Below are 25,849 nucleotides of genomic sequence, written 5' to 3' on the forward strand. Positions count from 1 at the left end.
GAATACTGTGGGAGACTGTATCAAAAGCTTTGCTAAAGTCAAGGAATAACACATCCACTGCTTTCCCCTCATCCACAGAGCCAGTTATCTCATCATAGAAGGCAATTAGGTTAGTCAGGCACGACTTCCCCTTGGTGAATCCATGCTGACTGTTCCTGATCACTTTCCTCTCCTCTAAGTGTTTCATAATTGATTCCTTGAGGACCTGCTCCATGATTTTTCCAGGGACTGAGGGGAGGCTGACTGGCCTGTAGTTCCCCGGATCCTCCTTCTTCCCTTTTTTTAAAGATGGGCACTACATTAGCCTTTTTCCAGTCATCTGGGACCTCCCCCGATCGCCGTGAAATGAGTAACAAAGAAACAATAACTCATTAACTGTATGGTGGGGCTCACGTTGTCCCATATCTCCAACACCTTATCCTCAAAACACCAGAGAAACTTATCCAAAAACCAGTCAAAATGAATAAGACTGTACATAAACCCTGAAGAAGGTGTCCAGTCCAGTGTTCTTCTGGAGAAGCTATCAAACTGGCAGATTTTGCAGAAGGAATAGTGCCCTGGGAATGTAAAAAATGATCATGCAAGGTAAGATTTTCCTGTCTGAAACACATTGATCTCCACCCATGTGCTAATCTCTCAGTGATGGATATGCACAGGTGAGAGCCCTTAATGATCTCCCAAGGTCTTCATTTGCCACAGGGGATAAACCTCAGGGTATAAGTCAATCACTAAACTGTTGGGGGCTAGGAAGAAACTCTCTCTCTCATCAGTGGGTTATGCCATAATTGTCCAATATAGGGTTTCTTGTATCTTCTTCTGAAGCATCTGGTGCAGACAGGTTCCTGGACTAGATGGATCATTTGCCTGATCTGGTATGCTGGTACTTCCTACGAGATAAGTACACATATAAAAATATGAAACAACTGAAAATTGTGATCCTCCCTCCCAACCTCCTCCCCCTCCCCCCAGCAATGATCGTTTTATCAGTTGTTCCTGTTACCGATTCATTGGCACATTACACTTTTGGCTAATTTATAGGTATTTCTTTAGCAAATCTAATATTTTTTCTGGTGCAGACAGTGTTGGATGCAACAGTAATAGTGGCCAGATTTTGCAGAGCTTCTGTGTGGAATACAAAAGAAAAAGAAAGCACATGATATTTTTTAAAACGACTATGGACAAAACTTGCTCTAGGTATGAAGCTTTCCTTTTAATCAAGAACCTGATCCAAAACCTATTGAAATCATTGGAAGACTTTCCATTGACTTCAAAGAGCATTGGATTGGGTGCCTGTAGTTTTTTTTTTTTTTTCCTCTCAGCTTATACGGGGTTTGTTGGGGTTCTTCCAAAAGAGTATTCATTGTCATTCCAACATGTGGGAAGGCTTTTGATTAACTCACACTATGTGTGCAGAACTGAAAATGCTTATCAGAAAACTCCTCCCTTTGATTATACAGGGAATGTACATGGGCTGCTATGCCCAGCTGATGAATACAGTGCATAAAGGTTCATAGAAGTTATAGACAACGGCCCCTCAAATGTTGCTGATGTTTATACCTTGACCTCTGTTGCTGATGGCTTTGTGCATGTTAGCCTCTCCAGCTCCTCACATGCTGATAGGGTGACCAGACAGCAAATATGAAAAATCGGGACGGGAGTGGCGGGTAATAGGAGCCTATATAAAAAAAGACCCAAAAATTGGGACTGTCCCTATAAAATGGGGACATGTGGCCACCCTATAATAAGAGGTAGCTCAAATTTTAATTCACAAGAGATGAAAGTTGAAACTGCTGATGTAAAACGGCACTGGCACAGAGCTGTTGTAAGGCACTGGAGCCTTCAAAGGAGAAAATGACACAGTAATGAAATATACGTTGCACTCCATCAGTGCCCTGGAATATATAGTGCAAATGGAACAGGCAGAAATTGAAACTGAAGAATGTTGTTTTCTTAAAGGTATACAACAAAAAAGTCAGCCTGAGGAGTGGGAAGGATAAACCAGCTTCCCCTCGTATGCAATGAATGCATGTTTGAACTTAAGCATGCAAGAAGACCAGAGACTGGCTATGTGATGGTGATGGAGAAAACAACAAGTGTGGCATATCTGTCACTCATTTCTGGAGCTGAGCTACAGAGTTACAAAGACTGTATCTGAGCTATCCTTTGTAACAGCCTCCTTATGCATCTCTTCTCTGCACAAACAGGCTATGCTGGGTAACAGTGACTCTTCTTCATGCTGTACAAGGCTGTACAGGGTCAGCTCACCTCTAAAGGCAGTATGTTGAAGGTGGATAATGGATGTGACAAATACCAAGACAAAGCCTTCTAACACCCCTTTATTACTTGTTCCAGATCTGAATCCTGGGAGTGGTATAAAAACACTGCATGCCGAGAGAGATACACATCTTATACAGTCTGGGAACTATCCCATATCTCTCCTTGACCTTTCTCTCAAATCCAGGGTGAAATTCTGCCACCAGCTTCAATAGGGCCAAAGATCCCATTGATGTCAATGGAATCAGCATTTTACCCATGAAATCTATTATGGGGAGGTAGGTCAAGGCTTTGTTATCATGTCTAGGGTTTTCTTTGTGTATATTTGTAAGCCCCAACATTTTCACATAGTGAAGAGTTGCACCCTAAATATTTGCTGAATATGTCCTGAGGATTGGTCTAACTTTCAATGGGTCGATCAGAAAGATTGTTTCCTTCCTTTCTGTAAGTGCTTTTGTGACCCACACACCTCCAGGGTGAGGTGTTCTGTCCCATCTAGTGGCACCGAGACCACTTAGAGAGAGAGCTAATGAGTCTGCTCTACAACCTTAGCTAACAACCACATGGCTTTTAGCTCATGCAGTAGAGGCTCATGCACTAAGCTCCAGAGGTCCCAGATTCGATCCCGCCCACCGATGACCAGGATCTGTCGGCGTTACACTTTAGTCCCACTTTTTCCTAGGGTAATATTCCCACTTCACCTTGTCTGTATAACCCCCTGACAATGTAGTAGAAAAGTCTCCTCTAAAGTGTCAAATAACTGAGCTTTATAAATAATAGTTTGTATTATTTACGAAGAAGTGCTCTGAGTTGTTTTTTTTCAATACATATCATAAAGCGGGCGTAACCAGTTCATGGTGAGGACTTTTAGATTTTTTTGCATGATGAACAGGAAAGATACACAGAGTGGTGGCTCTGCCTTTGGGAAACACCCCACCATGACAAAAAGGAGAAAAATTAGATCAAAGTAAAATCAATTTCCTTTTATGTGCCCTTCATAGCTGTTGATTTGACAGAGAATAGCTCTTCCAGATGAAGGATACATGCAGATCACCTTGAAGAGTTCTTCTCAAAATAAATAAATAGTCATTCTCTGGTATTCTGTGGTGCTCACTGGTCACTTAGTGGTAGATCCTTTACCTTTACAACTGATCTGAGCCAGGAGACCCATTTCAGTTTTAAAGAAGAAGAAGGAGCAAACCTAGCAGCAGCCCTGATCTGCTGCTGCTTCCTCCAGAAGAGAAGGAAGGAGAAAAGCCTGAAAGAAAAGAGACACTAGTGGAAAAAGATATAGGAGCTATTCAAAGTTGCCAACACAGATGGAGCTAGGAGCAGTCTCATCTAGGAACTTCAGGGGCAGAGCCATGCACAAATTTACAGAAATACTTTGCCCTTTCTTCTGACACCACCGTCACCCCCTCTGTCATATAGCAGCAAATGTCTAGAGTCTTGCAAGTTGGTTTCCCCTGTGGAGGAGAGATCAGTGACGTGGAGTTTAGGTATATTCTAAGTGCAACTGACTTTATTTGCACACACACACCAATCTGACATGAGCTAGTCAAACAGCATGCATGGAAGTCTTCCTCCAGGAATCTCAGCTCAACACCAATGCCCAGTTTCCAGGGAGAAACTCTGCCTTAAGAATTACTCTAATCAGAGCCCAAGGCAGGAAACAAATTTTCCTGGTGTGTGTACAGCTCTCACTCTCACAAAGCTAAATCTACACAAAAACATTGCACAACCCAAAACTAAAAACAACAGAGTATATCTTCTGAAGAGTCAAAACTTGCTCACATGCTAAGAAAAAGAACCTGGTAGGCTATGTCTAATGGTGCCAGTAGATAACACCTGCCATAACAGTACTATAATTGCTATAGAGACAGTGTATGGTTTCATGAATGCAATCATGATTGGAAGGTCTGCACCTCATAATCTTTCTCTCTTCTCTTCCACACTACAAAACAGTCTGAAAGCCATTGCTGTAGACTGTATCACCTATATTTTCACATTCCACTACAGGACCCCAAAGCAGGAGCGAGTCATAAGTGAGCAGCATGACAACAAGGAGAACTGGAGCAATTTCAAATGTGCTTCTCAATGAGCATAGGGCAGTTCAGGTTACAGAGATCCAGCCCATCTGCATTTCTAAGCTAGAACCGCCACTGTGTACATACAAATATTATTCCTCACCATGCAGACAACATAAGCAGTTGAAATGTTTTTATTGCATCCATGTCTTAAGTGATTGTAAATGGAAAAAAATACCTTTGAACTTACAAGAAGAAGAAGAAATTTAAGAGATTTGTGCAATAAAAAATAGACTATTTGCCATGGTTCAGGCAAAAAGGTCCTCCAGTCCTGATTCCACATGCAGACAGGGGCAGAGGAGCAGAAACCAGCCCCAGAAATGAAATGCAGAATTCCTCCATGTGATCTTCTCTCTATACAGAACTCCCATCTGTATGTAAGACTGAAGCAAACCCTGAGAGCCCAACTATATGAGGGCAGGACTCGCTACCCACATGTATCAATGGGAGGAAGACTTCAGGAAGTGCCAAATCTCCAGGGGCATTAGGGATTCAGCTGCCAATCAATCATTGTATGATAGTTTGGCATCGCTGTGAGAAAGGAATTATTGAACGTGGATTAGTATTAGATTCAGTGATTACAAGGCCAGAAGGGATCACTGTGATCTTCTAGTCTAATCTCTTGGGTAACACAGGCTATAGGACTTCCCCCAAAATAATTCCTGAGCATATTTTTTAGAAAAACATCCAATCTTTTTTTTTTTAATTGTCAGTAATGGAGAATCTACCACAACGCTTGGTAAATTGTTCCAATGGATAATTACTCTCACTGTTCAAAAATGTACACCGTATCTCCAGTCTGAATTTGTCTAGCTTCAATGTATAGACACTGGAGTGTGTTACACCTTTCTCTGCTAGATTGAAGAGTACATTATTAAATATTTGTTCCCCACATAGACACTTACAGACTATAATCAAGTTATCTCTTAACCTTCTCTTTGGTAAGCTAAATAGACTGAGCTCCTTGAGTCTGTCATTATAAGGCAGGTTTTCCAATCTTTTAATCATTCTCATGGCTCTTCTCTGAACCCTCTCAAATTTTTCAACATCCTTCTTGAATTATGGACACCAGAACTGGATACAATATTTGAGCAGCAGTCACACATGGTGCCAAATAGAGGTAAAATAATCTCTCTACTCCAACTTGAGATTCCCTTGTTTATGCATGCAAGATACCACTGATCTTGCCACAAGCTGCCACAAGGAGCTCACCTTCAGCTGATTATCTACCATGATCCCCAAATGTTTTTCAATGTCACTGCTTCCAAGGATAGAGTCCCCCATTGTGTAAGTATGGCCAACATTCTTTGTTCCTAGATGTACACATTTATATTTAGCCATATTAAAACACATCTTGTTTGCTTGCACACAGTTTACCAAGTGAACCAGATTGCTCTGTATTAGTGACCTGTCCTTTTCATTATTTACCACTCCCCCATTTTCTGTGTCATCTGCAAATTTTATCAGGGTTGTTTTTATGTCATCGATAAAAATGTAAAATAGCACAGGGCCAAGAACAGATCCCTGCATGATTCGACTAAAAACACATCCACTTAATGATAATTCTCTTATTACAACTGCATTTCAAGACCTACCACTTAGCCAGCTGTTATTCATGTAATGTGTGCATGTTGATTTTATATCGTTCTAGTTTTTTAATCAAAATGTCATGTAGTACCAAGTCAAACACCTATCAGATGTATATTACATCAAAACTATTGCCTTTTTCAATCAAACTTATAAGCTTATAAAAAAATCAAATTAGACTGGATCTATTTTCCATAGACCCACATTGATTGTCACTAATTACATTATTATCCTTTATTAATGTAGTCCTCTATCAGCCAAACCATTATTTTATTCAGGATCACTGTTAGACTGACAGTCCTATAATTATCCAGGTCATCTCTGCTTACCCTTTTTTAAATATTGGCACAACATTCGCTTTTTTTCCAGTCTTATGTAGCTAATGTTTAGTGAGATAGTAGTGGAATGGAAAGAGTGTTATCATCATATAATAAGATTATATAATCTATTTTTCCCCAAATACAGAACAGAAATATTTATTGAACACTTTTGCCTTTTCTGCATTATTATTCAGAATTCTACCATTTTCAACTAGTAGTGGACCAATACCATGGCAGAATTCTTTTTGTTCCTAATATACTTTAAAAACTCCTTATTGTCCTTAACTCTGCTGGCCATAGAGTTCTTCTTGTGTTCCTTTGCTACCCTTATCAATTTTCTACAATTACTAGCTTCTGATTATATTCATTATTATCAGCTTCCCCTTTCTTTCATTTGTTATATATATATATAGCTGCCTTCACTCCCTCTCTAAACCAAGTCTTTTTTTTTAAACAATATGGCCTTTTTTCTCAATTGTGTGATTGTGGCTTTGGGGGCATCTAGTAACATGTTCTTAAATAATTCCCAATTATCATTCACATTTTTTAAGATTAAATTCTTGCTTCCAGCTGATTTGGCTCATAATTATTTTTAGCTCAAAATTATTTGTGAAATTTGGCCCTTTTAAAGCACCCAGTATATATATTACTGGTCTGGACTTTATTCTGCTTGCACATTATAAATGTGATCAAGTCATGATCACTTGTACCTAAGCTACCATTGCTTTTTAGTTCTGTGGTGATCGGGGTGATTAGGTGAGCACTAAGGCAGACGTGGGGTGGGGACTGTGCTGGCATTAGCAATGCTGAGAAGCCTGGAGGAGTTGGACCAAGATTAGTTGATAATGGTGGCAGGTTGGAGTAGAAGGTGCCACATCTAGAAGTGAGTATCAGGCAAACTTGCAGTGGATAATTGGTTATCATAGCTCAGGGAAATCTAACAGGAGGCATGATGGGTGGAAGGAGGAGCACTGGGAAGGAGTTTAGGTTGGGAGGGTGTTCAGGCTGACTGAGATTGTGGGATTCTTGACGTGCAGGAGAGTAGCTGATGCAAACAAGGAAATACATTACACAACTCCTTTCTGCCAGACAAGATCTGCAGCTGCAGCTCAGAAGCATATGGATAACATTACCAATGTCCCCTTACCACCTAGCCCTGACACCTGCCTGCACCTACTAACATGGAATGGAAGTCTTTATGCCACAACAGGAGTCCCATATCTCTGGACTAAAGAAGACATGTGGAGCTCTCTCATTCTCATTTGCTGTGCCTGGCTATCTTTCAGCTCCATGAAGGGTGGTCGCTGTATTGTGGTTATAGACTGGAGGGAAATGTCAGACCTTTAGCTGCATCAATCAGCTTTTGAGCTAGTTCTTTACATACTACAAAACAACGAACTAGTAAGGCAAACCAAACACAGTTCAGATGGTCTTTAACCTACCTTGGTATCACTGCACCCTAAACATTAACACAATACTCAATTGTAAGATTACTGTAGTTTTGCTATCTCCTTTTACAAACATTTTATTTACTGCAAAACTACCTTACTAATTAAGTGTCTGATAGAGAACTGTACAATTAAAAAAAAAAGCTGTGGGCAACATGCTGAAATACATTAGCATGGTCCCAGCTAAATGAGGTAGCCAACAAATAAATCAGCATGGCACCAATATGATATATGATAAAATATTTTAAGGAATACAGGGCAAAGGAATAAAGTTATTAAAAATAAATGTACTTTACTACAATGGTACATGCAAGGGGTCTCAACTGTATTAAAGCATATAAAATAATGGAAAACAAAATTGAGTTTTGAGCACTGAGATTTTCTACATTTTCTTATGTTTAATGTTGAATTCTGCTAGGTATCTAAGGCAATATACTATGGTTTAAATTCAACTAGATTGAAATTAACGTTTAGCTCCAAATGGAATTGAATTGTGAAACATTCCAGTCAAAAATGGATAGAGATCTAAATTTAAAATTATTGTTGGCAAAAGAAACAGTACACTACTGATTGAAGCATGTGAGCGGAAGCCTATCCATAAAAAGCACATGAGTCAAAGCTTTAAAGAGAGATAACTGCCCAGTGTAAGTCATCATTTTAACTTGTTAATTTGTAGTAATATTTATTTGATTTTTAGTTTTATATGTGAAATCCTTTTAAAAAAAAGACACAATATAATTATTGATCAGACTTTTATATTAATGTCTCTGATAAGGAAGGCCAACATAAATGAAATATTTTCTTTATCAACTAGAAAAGGTTTTAGCCATACGTCCACTGTTTTTATAAAAAGACTGAGTTTCACTAAGATAGCATTCACCACATATTTTGGCTAGTGTATTAACATATACATCAAGAAGAAATGTTAAAAATCAGAAGTGACATTATTTTCCAGGATGCATTGCTAATAAAGTAGCACAGATTTCCATCCTGTATGAAACAGCTGGACCATGACGAGATCACATTAACACTAATTAAAAAGATATTTTTTGTGCAGTTTTTGTTAATCCAGCTTCATTGGACTCAAAAGGATTTTTGAAATCTGTAATAAAAGCTATTATGTAATCTTACCCCGATTCTCTTGCATCAGGTTAGTGTGAAATTTCCCTATAACTAAACTATATTTTCTTAAAACACTCACTCAGTGAAATTGATATTAAGTTTTTACTATTATAGCTCTTTTTTCAATATATGATCTTCATTTAATTAAAAAAAATTAAAGCTTTAATTTATTTTTGCTTGATGAACAAGAAAAATATAATATTAAAGGCAACATTTTGCAATGTTTCTCTTTCTCCCTCACTTTACTGGGTCCCTGTTGTTCCCAGTGTATAATTTGCAAAACATATTGCTTCAATACTTACAATGAGAGAGGCAGCCCAGCTGTGGGAGGGAAAGGACAGCAGTCTCCAATATTACCATAATAATCTGCCTAAGGTCCCATGAGCCCTCTGGAGTATACAATTCTCTATACTGCAGGCCCCAGCTGGAGAATGTTCTCTTGACATGTATGCCAACCTTTGCCTGCAGGCAAAATAAAAAAAAAGGCAGAGAAGTAATCATGAAAATAAAAAATCTTGTCAACTGTGGTAGGATGCAGTTTCCATGTTTTTTTGCTCACGGAGGCAAGCATTGTGCTAACAAAATGATAGGAGACTTAAAAAGACTGCAGCTGGTATGTATTTAGCTGGGGAGGAAAAACCCAACCATCATGTGCCATGTAAATTCTGCAATTCTAACACTGAGGAAAAAATGAGCAGTGATATTATATTACTGTCAATATGCATGACAGCTTTATTTACCTCCTCTTCCAAAGGCTGCTCATTACAAGATTGAAGCTGGAAGATGAAACCTTTACAGTGTTGTGGCTAATTGCAAAGGGCCCAATTGTAAAGCATTTACTCACAGTGATGAGCAGTTACTCCCACAAGTAGTCTTATTGGATTCAATGGAACTAATTGGGGCAGTATCTGCACACCATTGTGAGGAGCATGCAATCTTTCCCAAACAAACATTTAAACAAAACAATGTAGCTCCAAGGTAGAGCCTAAAGAGAAAAAACAGACACATCTAAAAAAAATTTAATCACATGTCCAAATACTATTTGCTCATAAGTTTCAAACTCAATTCCTGTCAGAGGTCATGGGCCTTAGACTGATTGCATATAAGCAGATATAAACCAGGCCTTTACACCAGTATAAAGGAGATTGGACTCTAGTCCAATGTGTTCATATGTATAGAAAGAATGAAGGAGATATTTTGCACACAAAAAAAGGAGAAAAAAGTATATGTGGTGGGTGTGGGGAGGAGTGCTGTATCTTTAAAAGCTGACTTGCCAATTTTTATTTTTTTATTACTATTATTATTTATTTGTAATTTTAAACCCATTTAATAGTCAAACAAGGTTTGAAATCTCTCTCTGTGTCTCTCTCTCTATATATACACCTCTACCCCGATATAACGTGACCCGATATAACATGAATTCGGATATAATGCGGTAAAGCAGTGCTCTGGGGGGGCAGGGCTGCACACTCCGGTGGATCAAAGCAAGTTCGATATAACGCGGTTTAACCTATAACGCGGTAAGATTTTTTGGCTCCCGAGGACAGCGTTATATCGAGGTAGAGGTGTATGTATATAAAATCCCTATGTACATTGTGTTACCCCTACTCACAATAAGTACTATTTTGCTCCACAAGTAACCTTGTTGATTTCAATGGGGCTGTTCATTGAGGAAGGTGGTGTTCAACGTAAGAGGATCATAATCTGGCTCATAATAGTTAGTTATTTGTTTTTTAGGACACCAATTATTCTCTTTTTCCCAAAATAATGAAAATTCTTTTCTCAAAACAAAAAAATCTGATATGAATTAGTTCGGGATATATTATCCACCAAAGAGACCCTGATATCACTTCATCCAAACAAGTTAATTTTCTTCTAGACTCTGAGGACCTCATTTTCCATTGCCTTGCCCTTTGAATAGTCATTTATACTTGTGTAAATTGAAAGCAGATCAGAGAGGAGGAGTTTACACTTACTTTGCACTGGTGTGAATGAGGCACACAAGCTGGGCCTGCTCCCGCTGACGTCAATGGAAGTTTTTCCATTGGTTTCAATCTGACTCTCCTGAGTTTTTGAGAAAAGCAATTATTTAGGCAAATTAAAACACCTTGACTTCAAATCTGCTTTTCATCTGTGGGAAAACACTTTAAAAAAAAATTCTTCCCCATTATCATATTTGCCTTTTCTTTGCCACCCTTCTTCAGCGAATGAGCGACAACATATTTAGCTGGATAATTGCTTGTGAAGGATATGTACAGTAGCACGTTAAACAGTGTGATTTGTTGTTTAAAAGTAGAAGTAATTACTTAAGATGGATGAACTTGGGAGAGACCCTGTTTGCCAGACAAGCAAGCTCATTCTTTATGTCTGCAAGGCTCATGGGCCAAGTGGAGCTTAATTGAAGACACTAGAGTAGTGGTTCTCAAACTGTGGGTCGGGACCCCAAAGTCAGTAGCGACCCTGTTCTAATGAGGTCACTAGGCCTGGCATTAGACTTGTTATGGTCTGGGGGTGAAACCAATGCCCGAGCCCTGCAGCCCGGGGCCGAAGCCCTAAGTGGCAGGGCTCAGGTTACAGGCCCCCTGCCTGGGGCTGAAGCCCTTTGGCTTCGGCTTTGGCCCCCCCACCCGGGGCAGTGGGGCTTGGGTGGGCTCAGGCTTCGGTCCCCCCTCCTGGGGTCATATAGTAATTTTTGTTGTCAGAAGGGGGTTGCAGAGCAATTAAGTTTGAGAACCCCTGCACTAGAGAATTTAAAATGAGGAGAACATGAAAACAAAATCAAGTATATATTAAAAGTACTAGGTCTGGATTAAACAGCTCAGGAGACACTCTATAGGAGTGTGGACAGAGGAAGGATTCATGGGCAGGGTCTATCTAGCCATCTTTCACAGCTGGTAAAACATGAAAACCACATCTGTTGTGTTTGGCCACTTATAGCATGATATTCCTGCCAAAGGGAGGGGACAAAGCACAGCTCTTGCAGTGTGGTAACCAGGTAGCCAGGCTTGCTGTCACTTTTGGCTGAGTTCAGTATATTGCCTAGCACCTGCATTCCTCTGGGTTCCCACAGGGTCGAATGTAGGTGAATGAGAAATGGTTGATTCTTTTCACTTTTTCTTACTAGCAGGGCCACAAGCCCTGTACCATAGATTCTTCATTGCTCTGAGCCAGTATAGTGTGATTTATATGAGAAAAATTTCTTGGAAACTTTTGGGGCTAAGGAAACAACTATAGCTCAGTGAAAAATCCCTCATATAAGACAAAACTGACTAATGATCCAATCCTGCAAACACTACCAAGCATGGTTCTTACTATTGTCAGTAGTCCTATCCAACTACACATGATAATAAGCACTAGAATTAGTAGTAAATGTTTGTAGGATAAGGTGCTAAATTTCCCTTTTGTTAGGGCCAGATTCTACAAGGAATTAAATAATGAGGTAAGGTTTGCAAGTAGAAACAGAAGATTTCAGTAGCCCAACGGGGCAAAAGAATTATTCAGATTTGCTTGGACTTTCATTTGGACTTGTCTGTGATACCCCAGAAGGGGTCTGAACTTTATGTGACTTGGCCAGAGGATACTGGCAACATTTTTTGCGAACAGGGGCTGCTAACAGGGAGTTTCGCAAGGGAGTTTAGAAGGGGAGTGGGAAGGGAGTGGGAGTCCCTCGCCAGCCGTAACCCCATCCCCGTGGCCCCCCCCTAAAACCTATAAACCAAACCACATTCCAAAATTTCCTTCTGTAAACCACCCTTTCACTAACTAGGATACAATGCAGGCAGAAGCCCAGCAGCAGAGTGGGGGCTATCCAGTTTATTGCACCGACTGTTGCATGTATGATTACCTGCCCTGTGGGCGGGTGGCGTATGTGTGCAGTCGGTGCAAGGAGCTCCTGGCCCTCAGAGACCATGTACGGACTTTGGAGGCCAGGGTGGCGGAACTGGAGGAGCTGAGAGAGGCAGAGAGGTATGTTGATGAGGCTTTCCGGGACACTGTAGAATTGTCCCACCTCCGCTTAGACAGCACCTGTGCTGTTAAGGAGGAAAAAGGGCCCAGGGAAGTAGAGCAGTCAATGGGAGCAGAGGGAAACTTTCCCGTAGTTGGGACCCTCCTTCCAGATGGTTCTGGGGTTGCCTCTCGCACTGAGGTTGCCTCTCCGGGGGCGGGAACTCCAGTTTCTAGGAAAAGGCAGGTGTTAGTAATGGGAGATTCGATTATTAGAAATGTAGATAGCTGGGTCTGTGATGACCGGGAGAACCGTATGGTGACTTGCCTGCCTGGTGCGAAGGTTGCGGATCTCTCGAGGCATCTAGATAGACTTATGTGTAGTGCTGGGGAGGAGCCAGTGGTCGTGGTACATGTAGGTACCAATGACATAGGGAAGGGTAGGAGAGATGTCCTGGAAGCCAAATTTAGGCTGCTAGGGAAGAGACTGAAATCCAGGACCTCTATGGTGGCATTTTCAGAAATGCTCCCAGTTCCACGCGCAGGGCCAGGTAGGCAGGCAGAGCTTCAGAGTCTCAATGCGTGGATGAGACGATGGTGTAGAGAGGAGGGGTTCACGTTCATTAGGAACTGGGGAAACTTCTGGGATGGGAGGAGCCTATACAGGAGAGATGGGCTCCACCTAAACCAAAGTGGAACCAGACTGCTGGCACTAAACATTAAAAAGGTTGTAGAGCAGTTTTTAAACTAGGAGATGGGGGAAAGCCGACTGCTGCAGAGGAGCGTGTGGATCGGACACAGACTTCCCTTAGGGGAGAGTCTGATGATAGAGAATCTCCAGGTTATAGTCAGGAGCAGAGGACTGAAAAGTATAATGTAAGGGCCGGATCAAATGATAAACAGCCACATAAAAAAGAATCTGGCACATCAGAAAAAGGCAGGCTAATAAACAGGGACAAGTTTTTAAAGTGCTTGTACACAAATGCCAGAAGTCTAAATAATAAGATGGGTGAACTAGAGTGCCTTGTGATAAAGGAGGATATAGATATAATAGGCATCACAGAAACCTGGTGGACTGAGAGCAATCAATGGGACACAATCATTCCGGGGTACAAAATATATCGGAAGGACAGAACAGGCCGTGCAGGGGGAGGAGTGGCACTATATGTTAAAGAAAGTGTAGATTCAAATGAAGTAAAAATCTTAAGCGAATCCACAGGTTCCATAGAGTCTCTATGGATAGAAATTTCATGCTCTAGTAAAAATATAACATTAGGGATCTATTATCGACCACCTGACCAGGACAGTAATAGTGATGATGAAATGCTAAGGGAAATTAGAGAGGCTATCAAAATTAAGAACCCAATAATAGTGGGGGATTTCAATTATCCCCATATTGACTGGGAACATTTCACTTCAGGACGAAATGCAGAGATAAAATTTCTCGATACTTTAAATGACTGCTTCATGGAGCAGCTAGTACGGGAACCCACAAGGGGAGAGGCGACTCTAGATTTAATCCTGAGTGGAGCGCAGGAGCTGGTCCAAGAGGTAACTATAGCGGGACCGCTTGGAAATAGTGACCATAATACAATAGCATTCAACATCCCTGTGGTGGGAAGAACACCTCAACTGCCCAACACTGTGGCCTTTAATTTCAAAAGGGGGAACTATACAAAAATGAGGGGGTTAGTTAGACAAAAGTTAAAAGGTTCAGTGACTAAAGTGAAATCCCTGCAAGTTGCCTGGGCCCTTTTTAAAGACACCATAATAGAGGCTCAACTTCAATGTATACCCCAAATTAAGAAAAACAGTAAAAGAACTAAAAAAGAGCCACCGTGGCTTAACAACCATGTAAAAGAAGCAGTGAGAGATAAAAAGACTTCCTTTAAAAAGTGGAAGTCAAATCCTAGTGAGGCAAATAGAAAGGAGCACAAACACTGCCAACTTAAGTGCAAGAGTGTAATAAGAAAAGCCAAAGAGGAGTTTGAAGAACGGCTAGCCAAAAACTCCAAAGGTAATAACAAAATGTTTTTTAAGTACATCAGAAGCAGGAAGCCTGCTAAACAACCAGTGGGGCCCCTTGACGATGAAAATACAAAAGGAGCGCTTAAAGATGATAAAGTCATTGCGGAGAAACTAAATGGATTCTTTGCTTCAGTCTTCACGGCTGAGGATGTTAGGGAGATTCCCAAACCTGAGCTGGCTTTTGTAGGTGACAAATCTGAGGAACTGTCACAGATTGAAGTATCACTAGAGGAGGTTTTGGAATTAATTGATAAACTCAACATTAACAAGTCACCGGGACCAGATGGCATTCACCCAAGAGTTCTGAAAGAACTCAAATGTGAAGTTGCGGAACTATTAACTAAGGTTTGTAACCTGTCCTTTAAATCGGCTTCGGTACCCAATGACTGGAAGTTAGCTAATGTAACGCCAATATTTTAAAAGGGCTCTAGGGGTGATCCCGGCAATTACAGACCGGTAAGTCTAACGTCGGTACCGGGCAAATTAGTTGAAACAATAGTAAAGAACAAAATTGTCAGATACATAGAAAAACATAAACTCTTGAGCAATAGTCAACATGGTTTCTGTAAAGGGAAATCGTGTCTTACTAATCTATTAGAGTTCTTTGAAGGGGTCAACAAACATGTGCACAAGGGGGATCCGGTGGACATAGTGTACTTAGATTTCCAGAAAGCCTTTGACAAGGTCCCTCACCAAAGGCTCTTACGTAAATTAAGCTGTCATGGGATAAAAGGGAAGGTCCTTTCATGGATTGAGAACTGGTTAAAGGACAGGGAACAAAGGGTAGGAATTAATGGTAAATTCTCAGAATGGAGAGGGGTAACTAGTGGTGTTCCCCAAGGGTCAGTCCTAGGACCTATCCTATTCAATTTATTCATAAATGATCTGGAGAAAGGGGTAAACAGTGAGGTGGCAAAGTTTGCAGATGATACTAAACTACTCAAGATAGTTAAGACCAAAGCAGATTGTGAAGAACTTCAAAAAGATCTCACAAAACTAAGTGATTGGGCAACAAAATGGCAAATGAAATTTAATGTGGATAAATGTAAAGTAATGCACATTGGAAAAAATAACCCCAACTATACATACAACATGATGGGGGCTAATTTAGCTACAACGAGTCAGGAAAAAGATCTTGGCGTCATCGTGGATAGTTCTCTAAAGATGTCCACGCAGTGTGCAGAGGCGGTCAAAAAAGCAAACAGGATGTTAGGAATCATTAAAAAGGGGATAGAGAATAAGACTGAGAATATATTATTGCCCTTATATAAATCCATGGTTCGCCCACATCTCGAATACTGTGTACAGATGTGGTCTCCTCACCTCAAAAAAGATATTCTAGCACTAGAAAAGGTTCAGAAAAGAGCAACTAAAATGATTAAGGGTTTAGAGAGGGTCCCATATGAGGAAAGATTAAAGAGGCTAGGACTCTTCAGTTTGGAAAAGAGAAGACTAAGGGGGGACATGATAGAGGTATATAAAATCATGAGTGATGTTGAGAAAGTGGATAAGGAAAAGTTATTTACTTATTCCCATAATACAAGAACTAGGGGTCACCAAAAGAAATTAATAGGCAGCAGGTTTAAAACAAATAAAAGGAAGTTCTTCTTCACGCAGCGCACAGTCAACTTGTGGAACTCCTTACCTGAGGAGGTTGTGAAGGCTAGGACTATAACAATGTTTAAAAGGGGACTGGATAAATTCATGGTGGCTAAGTCCATAAATGGCTATTAGCCAGGATGGGTAAGAATGGTGTCCCTAGCCTCTGTTCGTCAGAGGATGGAGATGGATGGCAGGAGAGAGATCACTTGATCATTGCCTGTTAGGTTCACTCCCTCTGGGGCACCTGGCATTGGCCACTGTCGGTAGACAGATACTGGGCTAGATGGACCTTTGGTCTGACCCAGTACGGCCTTTCTTATGTTCTTATGTTCTTATTACACATGGATGCAAGGGGGAGCTCCAAGGGTGAATGGGCCCCCTCACAACCTAAATCCCAATAAAAATCTGGCCCAAAGTCTTTGTGAAATTCCGAACACCTTTGTGTTTTCAGCAAAGTGAGAAGTGTTGTTTTTGAGCTCTGCATTCTCTCATGGCTCTTGGCAGCCGACAACTTATCCCAACAGCCCCAGCCACTGAAGCTGTTGAAATAGCTGAGAAGCCGGCTGATCCCTTCAGGAAAGAGGCAGCCTGCTGGATAAGAGCAATAACAAAAGAAACCCCAAACATACACACAGACAGGAGCTGCACAGCAACTCTGGGATGAAGGAAGTCGGTTGCTGTGCTGCTACTTCTCGGATATCTGCTGGGGTCATTCAGGCCCCAGGAGTTACAAGAGCAGCGGGGCTAAAGAAACCTCTGTGTGTTGCCCCTGAGGAAGAGAAAGAGACCCGTGTTTTTGGCCAAATAAAACAAAGTAAAACATTATCCACCTGAGGACTGAATGTCTCCCCTGTCCATCTCTGGAAAAGATTTGGGGAGCTAGTGCCCTGCCCTGCCCGCTCGGAGGGCTCCTCCAGTTCAAGTCAGCCATGAAGTCCAGTTCCCACATCCCAGCTGGATGGAGTCTTTAGGTTTTCCCCGGAAAGAGAGCCGGCTTCAATAGCTGCAGAGTAACCCCTTGAAAGAGGTAGCAGCCTCTGTGGCTGTGTGTTTTAGGAGGCAAATTTGGACTGGAAAGAGTCCTCCGTTTTTTAACAGCTTTAATATAACAAAAGCAATTAAATGCACTTGATTAAGCCTCAATTTCTACACTGTCACCATATTTCCTTCTTTCAAACTCTTGGGTGGTTTTGAAAACACGGTAAATCGCTCTTCTGATGTTCATCCCAGACTCAGGGAGCAAGAAACCAATCAAGGGAATATATGCTGAATGGCACCATTATCCAGCACAATGATTAGGAAAATGTTTGAGGGATACCATGGTGGAATCATTGAAACAAACAGTGAAAAAGGCCAATGATATACTATGTTGTGATGTCAGAATGGGATATATCAGTGAAAAAGAGATGATATGCTACTATAATATGTTTGTTAAGCCCCATCTGAAATATGGTGTGCAGAAGTGGTCAGCTGGTCCCTTGTAGAGAATGCAGACTAACGGGCGGGAGGGGAAGGGGAAATAAGTCCAAATAATCTAATTTATGAGAAAGGTTAAGGGCCTGATCCAAAGCCCATTGAAGTCAATAGAAAAACTCCCACTGATTTTAATGAGCTTTGAATCAAGCCCTAAGAGAGGAATTTATTTTTGTGTGAGAACAACATATCTGGAAGGGAGTGATTCCACTCACAATACCACAGTGGAAAGTGCCTACAGATAGATTAGATTAGAAAGAATTTTTAAAAAATATGATGAAGATCAATAAATAATACAATAGGTCTTTTATTAATTAGTTAATGGGCTCAAAATTAGGGATATTACTTTTAAAAGTCAGGAAATTAGAGGTAAGTAGGGCTATCAGAAAAAACCATTTCACAAATGGGATAATAAACACAAGTTACTAGGGATGGTGGTTAAAACGCAGAGTATATAAAAAACCCAGAAGACACACAGATTTGTTTCTGGAGGAAGAGGAGAATGAGGTGTGTTAAAAAAAGCAGGAAGGTGCGATTAATAAAAAGCATGAAAAGAAAGTCATGTCAGGCCAGAGAGCCTTTTCTCTTTCCAAATTGCCTAACAGCCCTCAATTTTATTTTCTCTTCCTCTCGGCCTCCCTGATTCTGTCATCATGCTGGGCTCAGCGCATCTCCTCATGTTCAAAAATGAGATTATGACGCAGTGCACTGGTTGCAAAAGGGAAACTGACTATAATAATGCAGATTGATGCAGGGGGAGCCAGTTTTCCTTGGCAAACTGTTAACACAGATGCAAATCCTCACAGATGCTCAGCTCAGCTTCCTGCTACTCGGATCGGCCCCTCTCCCATTGCTCAGCTCTCATGTGGAGTTCAACAGTAAGGGTGACGCTACCTTAAACTGACAGAGAAGCTCATTTTGCTCCTTAGCCCTTTCCCTTCATCTCCAGGATGGAGTGTGTGCATTTGTCACACACACATTAATTATTATTAACTACTATGTATTTTATTGGTATTGCAGTAATGCCTAAAGGCTCCTGTCAGGAATCAGGGCCCCATTTTGTGCGCTGTACAGACACATAACAGAACAATTATCACGGCTCCTAAATAACTAAGGCTACATCTAGACTGGTGCCTGAACATGGGTCCATGCCCACAGTTTCAGGCTCCTCATTCCCCTCCTGTGCATTCCCCTGGCCAAGATTTTAGGTGCCAGTGCAGGGTGTGGTGCCTGGAGTCCTGCAGCCTCCCCACTATGATGGGGGGTTGGGGGTGTGGAGAGGGTTGGCCTCTGTCTCAGCAGCACTCTGCAGTGCAGGAGGAGGAGTAGCAGGAGGAGGAGGTGCCAGTTCCCAGGCACTGGCAGTGGCTATTGCGGCAGGCAGGACCCAAATTCTTTTTGCCACCACTTGTATGAGGCACTGCAACAGGACATGCTCCTGGTCTCTTTGGGCAAGTTCCTGTTCCCTGTACTGTGCATCCTGCTCCAGGAACCAGACCAATACTGACTCCTGCCTCTGGAAAAAACATTCCTCCCAATCAACAGCAATCAATGGCTATTAGCCATGATGGTCAGAGACACAACTCCATGCTCTGGGTGTCCCTAAGGCTCTGACTGCCAAATGCTGGGGCTGGATGACAAAGGATGGATCCCACAATAATTGCCCTATTCAGTTCAGTCCCACTGAAGCACCTGGCATTGATCACTGTTGGCCAAGAGGATACTGGGCTAGATGGACCTTTGGTCTGACCTAGTGTGGCTGTTCTTATGTTCAGCAGCCTGTTCTTCACCTGTTCCTCATGAAGTCAAACTGCTCCTGGCTCCGTCTGTCAATGCCAATGAGTAGGTCCTCAAGTGTCCTTCTTTGTCTTTCCCTGGGCTGCTGCTCCTAGCTACCAGTTACAATGGGTTCACCCTCCTCAGCCAAAGGTCCTGCCGAGTCAATCACAAGAGCAGCTTTATATATTTTTTTCTTTCCTTTCAAAGCAGGTAAGAAATATCCCTCATAACACAACTTTGCTGCTGAAGGCTCCAATATAGATACTTTTCAGCATTTCAGGAATGCCATTCAGTATACTTCTTTCTCAGACAACTTTTGCAGCCCATGAGAAAGAGCACCTGCTGAAAATGGTACGGAACATGACCTAATAGTTTGTAAATATTCAGTGTCGGAAAGGGTGTGATTGGGTTGGGGGGTGCATTTATTCCAGGGGCAATGTTAATGGTTCCCAATGTCTTCTTTTAAGGCTGGCCATCAGATGGAGAGCATGAATAGTTTTGAAAGTACCAGACTGGAAAAGGGAGGTGGCTTTCCAGTCCTGAGGTGGGGATCCAGCCATCTATGTCAGAGAGATGTTTGTGCCACTTGTCACCCCTCTACATATCCCTGATGGAGGGCTTTGGTGAGCTAGGAAGATAGACCAAGCACATTTGCTCTGCTGTTTTATCTTAAGAACCAGCTGGAGTTTCTGCTGCACCAGAAATGTGTGGACACATGCTTAGGAGACTGAGAGGTGATCCAAATGGAAACAGATTATGTTCTAAGCTTGTACATGGAGCCCTCATGGAGGGGGAGAAGCAAACTGCTGCAAATGTCCACCTGTCCCCAAGCCAGTCCCTGCAGCATCAGGAAATCCAATGAAGTGCAGAGAAAGGAAAAGAGAAAGAAAAAGTCACACAGCAATTGTTCATGTTCCATGAACTTTCTGATCAAGACCGCAAGTCACTCGCCTCCCCACTGCAAAGGGACACCGCATTGTGTTTGTATAGCCATCAGAGCAGATCCCTCGTCCACACCCTTTTCTCCTGGACAGTGCAGCCTGGCTCCAAGCAGGGAGCCCCTGACACCAGGCACCCAAAATGCTTTACAATATTTGTACTGTAACAGGAGACTGCTGTCACATTCCTCAGAGAAGCACACGTTCCCTGTCCCAGTAGAACTGGTAGTATAACTGGCCCTGAATCTAAACCGACCCCTCCCTCCATGTGATTCCCATTTGTGAGGGGGGTAGGTTACTGTAGTGAAAATTTGATCCTGAAAGGAGATGAAAACAGCTGTAACTTTGAAGAACCATTAATCTTGTTCAAATGTCCTGTCTCCAAATCAGATCTTTCCACCCACTCCCTTGCTGTGAGCCTGATGGCTGACAAACTCACACACCCAGGGGCAATAAGATAGTTTACTGATAAACCGTTCTATAACTTCTGCCAAAGGCTTTATAGTGGTTTGTGGTAATTCATTAAATGTTGAATTTACAGTTATGTCTTGGTTGGAGACCACTGGGGGAGGGGAGGGCAGGAAGAGGGGATTCCAGTCCTGCATTCAGCCCTGGAGAAAGAGAGAGGGAATGTTGGCAGGGAAGAGTGGGGGTTAACTTTTTTGAGATGGGGTGACCACATTTGCACACAGTATTCAAGATGTGGGCGTACCGTGGATTTATATAGAGGCAACATGATATCATCTATCCCTTTCTTAATGATGCCCAACATTCTGTTCGCTTTTTTGACTGCCACTGCACATTGAGTGGATGTTTCCACAATAACTCCAAGATCTAATTTAGATCCCATCATTTTATATGTATAGTTGGGATTATGTTTTCCAATGTGCATTACTCAAAGAATGTTGATAGCTTCACAAATCTGCACCACCACAATCCTGACAGTGGACTTCCCTACCCCAGAGTGGTTTGCAACTGACTAGTAGGTGACTGGCATTGCCAACTTCCAGAGAGCAATAGCCATCCAGTTCTGCACCAAGATGAGTCTCCATAGCAGCCACCCAGTTCTGCACCAGGATGAGCTTTTAGAACCAAGTGCTCTGCCAATGTAGAGTTGGGGCCAGATCCTTACAGAGCTCCATGAACATATGCTTCCTCATTCTGAGGTTCTGCAGCCACTGGTCATCATTCCATGTTTCCAAGATGATGTGGTCCCACCACACTGTGCTGGTTCTCCTCGTCCAGAAGTTCTGGTCCACTCATGGATATACAGTCACTACACCAGCAGTCTCCTGTGTCTCTGTGTCATGGGATGACAGTAGATTAGTCACCATCCTGGTCACCCACGGCTTGTGAGAGAGGTCAGAGTCCATTCACCCAAGATTCTCACCAGACATGTACTGCAGTGCAAACACATTTGTCCCACAAGAAGGAGAAGAAGCAGAAACATTTCTGTCGGTCTCTTGCTCCATGTCTTTCAACAAGTTGGGCAAGAGAGAGGGGTGACCAGGAACCATCAACAAATGCATGAAGGTGCTGAACAGTACCAACAAAATGCTGCAAGGGGGTTCCCAAGGTGTCTCCTAAGATGCACAGAACACTGGGATACTGCCCCGAATGCTAACGCCAAATATGCATACCAAAAAGTGACAATGGGGACGTGGGTATACATGCGTATACACATTGTGCCTGTGTCCAACATGGCATATTGGATGCTTGGCATGGATATGAGGTACATGCACAAGCATATACATGGGTAAGTACCCATGTCCATTAGCTAGTGCAGCTGTAACCTTACTGTGGAATCACGGGGGGACGGGTGAGAAAGGGAGAATGTTAGTGATAGAAATTTTGTCATTAGATGGCCAAAAATTAATAATTGTACTCATAAATAAAAGCAAAGGTTTGTATCTCAAAGTTCTCGGCAACTGTACCTGAATTCCCCCCTCATGGTTCAGTAAGGATACCCACTCTAGGCTCCCAGCCATCACCTCTCTTGGGTGGAGACACACATCTCACTCCCTCCAGGCTGCACAGGTCCCTCCCTATACTGTGAGTTCCCCAGCAAGTCAGACTATCTAAGCAGGCCTGCTTTGCCTTCTCCTTAGAGGTTATAAACAGAGTAATTGCCCACAGCTATACGGTACCACACAGTTTTTCTAAGCAAACACATTTATTCTTAAAGTGAAAGCATTAGAGAAAAAACATTAAAAACAATTAAAAAAAAATCCTACATGCATGCTAATAAGCTTACTACAGTGGTTCTCAAATTTTTGTACTGGTGACCCCTTTCAAAAAACAAGCCTCTGAGTGCAAACCCCTTTATAAATTAAAAACACTTTTTTATATACTTAACACCATTATAAATGCTGAATGCAAAGTGGGGTTTGGGGTGGAGGCTGACAGCTCGCGACCCTCCATGTAATAACCTCGTGACCCCCTGAGGGGTCCCGACCCCCAGTTTGAGAACCCGTGGCTTACCAGAACTCACCCCAACTCCAACAAGGGTTCTGGTAGTCCTTCACACTCCACACTGGGATTTTTCTGTGGTTACAAGTTCATAAAGCCTTTTGCTCAGAACAAGAACCATCATAAGTTGTGAGTTGCTCCTTTATGGCATTTGGTCCTTTAATCTGGGACCTTGGGAACAGCTAATCAGCAGACAATGGGTTTCTCCTCAGGGTGTAGCTTGAAAAGGTTGGGTCTGGAAGTGAGAATTTGCATTTCCCTCCTCCCAAGTATTTCCTAGGAAATCTACTGAAATAAGTTTACCCTTTTTTGCACATTGTTTAAAAGTGAAGCTCATAACACTTCCCAGGGTTAACACCGGACATGTCTCCCCACTGAAGATGTTACATACAAGCCGACAATAATAGATAAATATTTGTATGTTTAATACAACAAACTCCTAAGATACTTAAACTTTACTCAAAAAGGTTTATCAAAGATATTGCAGGAAATTGCCATCTCTGTCACACAGTGTATGCAAGAAACAAAAATACAATTTAAGTACAATGCAATTCAACTTCAGAAAGAACTCATTTTTGCTACAAAAAATAACTGGGACAACCCCATCATCTTGTTGAACAGCCATAGCTGAAATCTGGGTTGTCTATGGACAAGTCATCATGTTTTGTCATATTTTCCTAGTCCACAAAAGGCTGATCCACACACAGATTTGCACTATTATAACAAAAGGTGTGAATTAAAACCAATATAGTTATTCTGGTGTACATCTGTGTATGGACCAGGTGAAAGACCAGTTCACCTCATTGGACAATTAACAGAGAACAGGAAGAAACTGGCTGCAGTAGAGTGAATGTAGGCAAATATTATGAAACATTGGGATTTGGGTGCCTAATCTCCCTTTGAAGAGCCCAGCCTTAAACTCGAAGGCTTCAATCCTGCAATGACTACACTGTGGCCAGGCAGAATCTATTAACTTCATTTGCTCCTCCCTGCCATACCTCTTTGACTTCAGGGGGAACTGTGCAGGTGCAAGACTCCAGCTCTATGGAGCAACTTGCAGGATCAGGGTATACAAATGGAACGAATATTGCTGAAGAGGCACTGTTGCTGTTGTAGTAGTATAAATATTTGTCTTTTGCCTCTGCAGCCAGAATTCACAGCATGAAAGTAGTCCTAGTGATTAGATTTCCATCACTAAGAGAACTGGCTCATAATGTTAAGAGCTACACCTCTGAAACATTAGGAAATAGCAGCCAGTGCAGAATTCAGCAGCCCACTTATTAAGCAGTGTTTCATGCAGACAGCTCATGATACTTGTGCTCTGTGATCTGCACTGCACTACACTGGCCGTCAATTGATTTCCAGGTGAAGTTTAAAATGTTAGTCTTGATCTCTGCAACTTTAAATGGTTAGGGTCCTGGCTCTCTGACAGACTGCCTCTCACCCGGTGTCACACAGTGACAGTGGTAATAATCTAAGATGCTCATGCTAACACTGTAGCCCCCTCCTTCCCACACACCTGGCTAGACAGAAGGCTGCTTGGCCAGACGTTCTTAGTGAGGGCACCCTGGAACTTGCTTCCTTCTTTGGTTCACCAGAGCCTGTTAAACTTCAAGCCATGCTGCCTATTGACCTCCAGTCCTTGCTGCAAGAATCACCTGTTCTCCCAGGTTTTTCATGGGGACGAGGGGCAGTGGGGAGGCTATGCTGGGTAGGAATTTATATTCTTTTATAGCTGGGAAAGTTTCTTGTGCATTATTCTTGCCATGCTGTAGGTATATTTATATCCTGTAGTGAATAGCAGGCGTAGTGGGGTGGCTATTTTGTTTTAGGTCTGGGAAGTCACTTTGAGGGAGGTCCTTTTAACCATTTTTGTAATTTATTTTGGACTAATGCATGTCGTTATTGATAGGTAAAGTATCTCTAAATAGGTAAATACATAAACATTAGAAATTGTGTGGCTGTGAGACTGATGCCAGCAGCTGTGATACAAGGGTGGCTGCACTTCAGTGATTAGATCTTACCTCAGTTGTAGAGTGTAAAGCAGTTTGAGATCCCAGGATAAAAAAAATAACATGATTGGATGATTTATTCAATGTAACATATACCACATGCTGCATATGCATCTAAAGAATACCTTACACTGAAACACAGAGTCATATAAAGAAGAGCTGGAAAAAGATTTATTAGGTCATCTACTCCATCTCCCTGCCAAATGGTATTGTTCTCTAGTGGATATGGCTAACAGTTGGGCTTTCACCCTTGAGAGACTACTCCACAGCCTAACAGTTCTCCCAGCTTTTCCTGATGTTAATTCTGTATTTTTTATTCATTCCAGCAAATTACTCTTAACTCTTAGTTTTATTGTCTCATATAAACCTAATTATTTCCCCTCCCTCATTGGTTTTTACATCCTTCAAATATTTGTAGATTTATGTTCCCTTTTTTGCTTCTGTTTCATCAAGCTATAGATATTAGTCTCTTTTCACCTTCCTGCAATACAATAATTCCTCCACCCGACTACTAATTTTTTTAACAAATTATCAAGGAATAAAGAGGTGCAGGAAGGGAAAGGGAATAAGAAAGAAAGTGAGAGAGAAAGCAGGTAAGGAATACAAGCTGTACTTAAGAGAGGAAGGAGAAAGTAAGGGAGGCAGAAGAAAGGGGTGGGAGGGTAAAGCTTATTTTTCCAGAGAATCCTGAGAGCATTTATTTTTTTGTTATTAGGTTAAAAAAAGGTTAGTTATTTTCTCTGCTCCTTTCATGGCTTTTATTGC

The sequence above is a fragment of the Emys orbicularis genome, chromosome 1, assembly GCF_028017835.1.
Source record: "Emys orbicularis isolate rEmyOrb1 chromosome 1, rEmyOrb1.hap1, whole genome shotgun sequence".
Taxonomy (NCBI): domain Eukaryota; kingdom Metazoa; phylum Chordata; order Testudines; family Emydidae; genus Emys; species Emys orbicularis.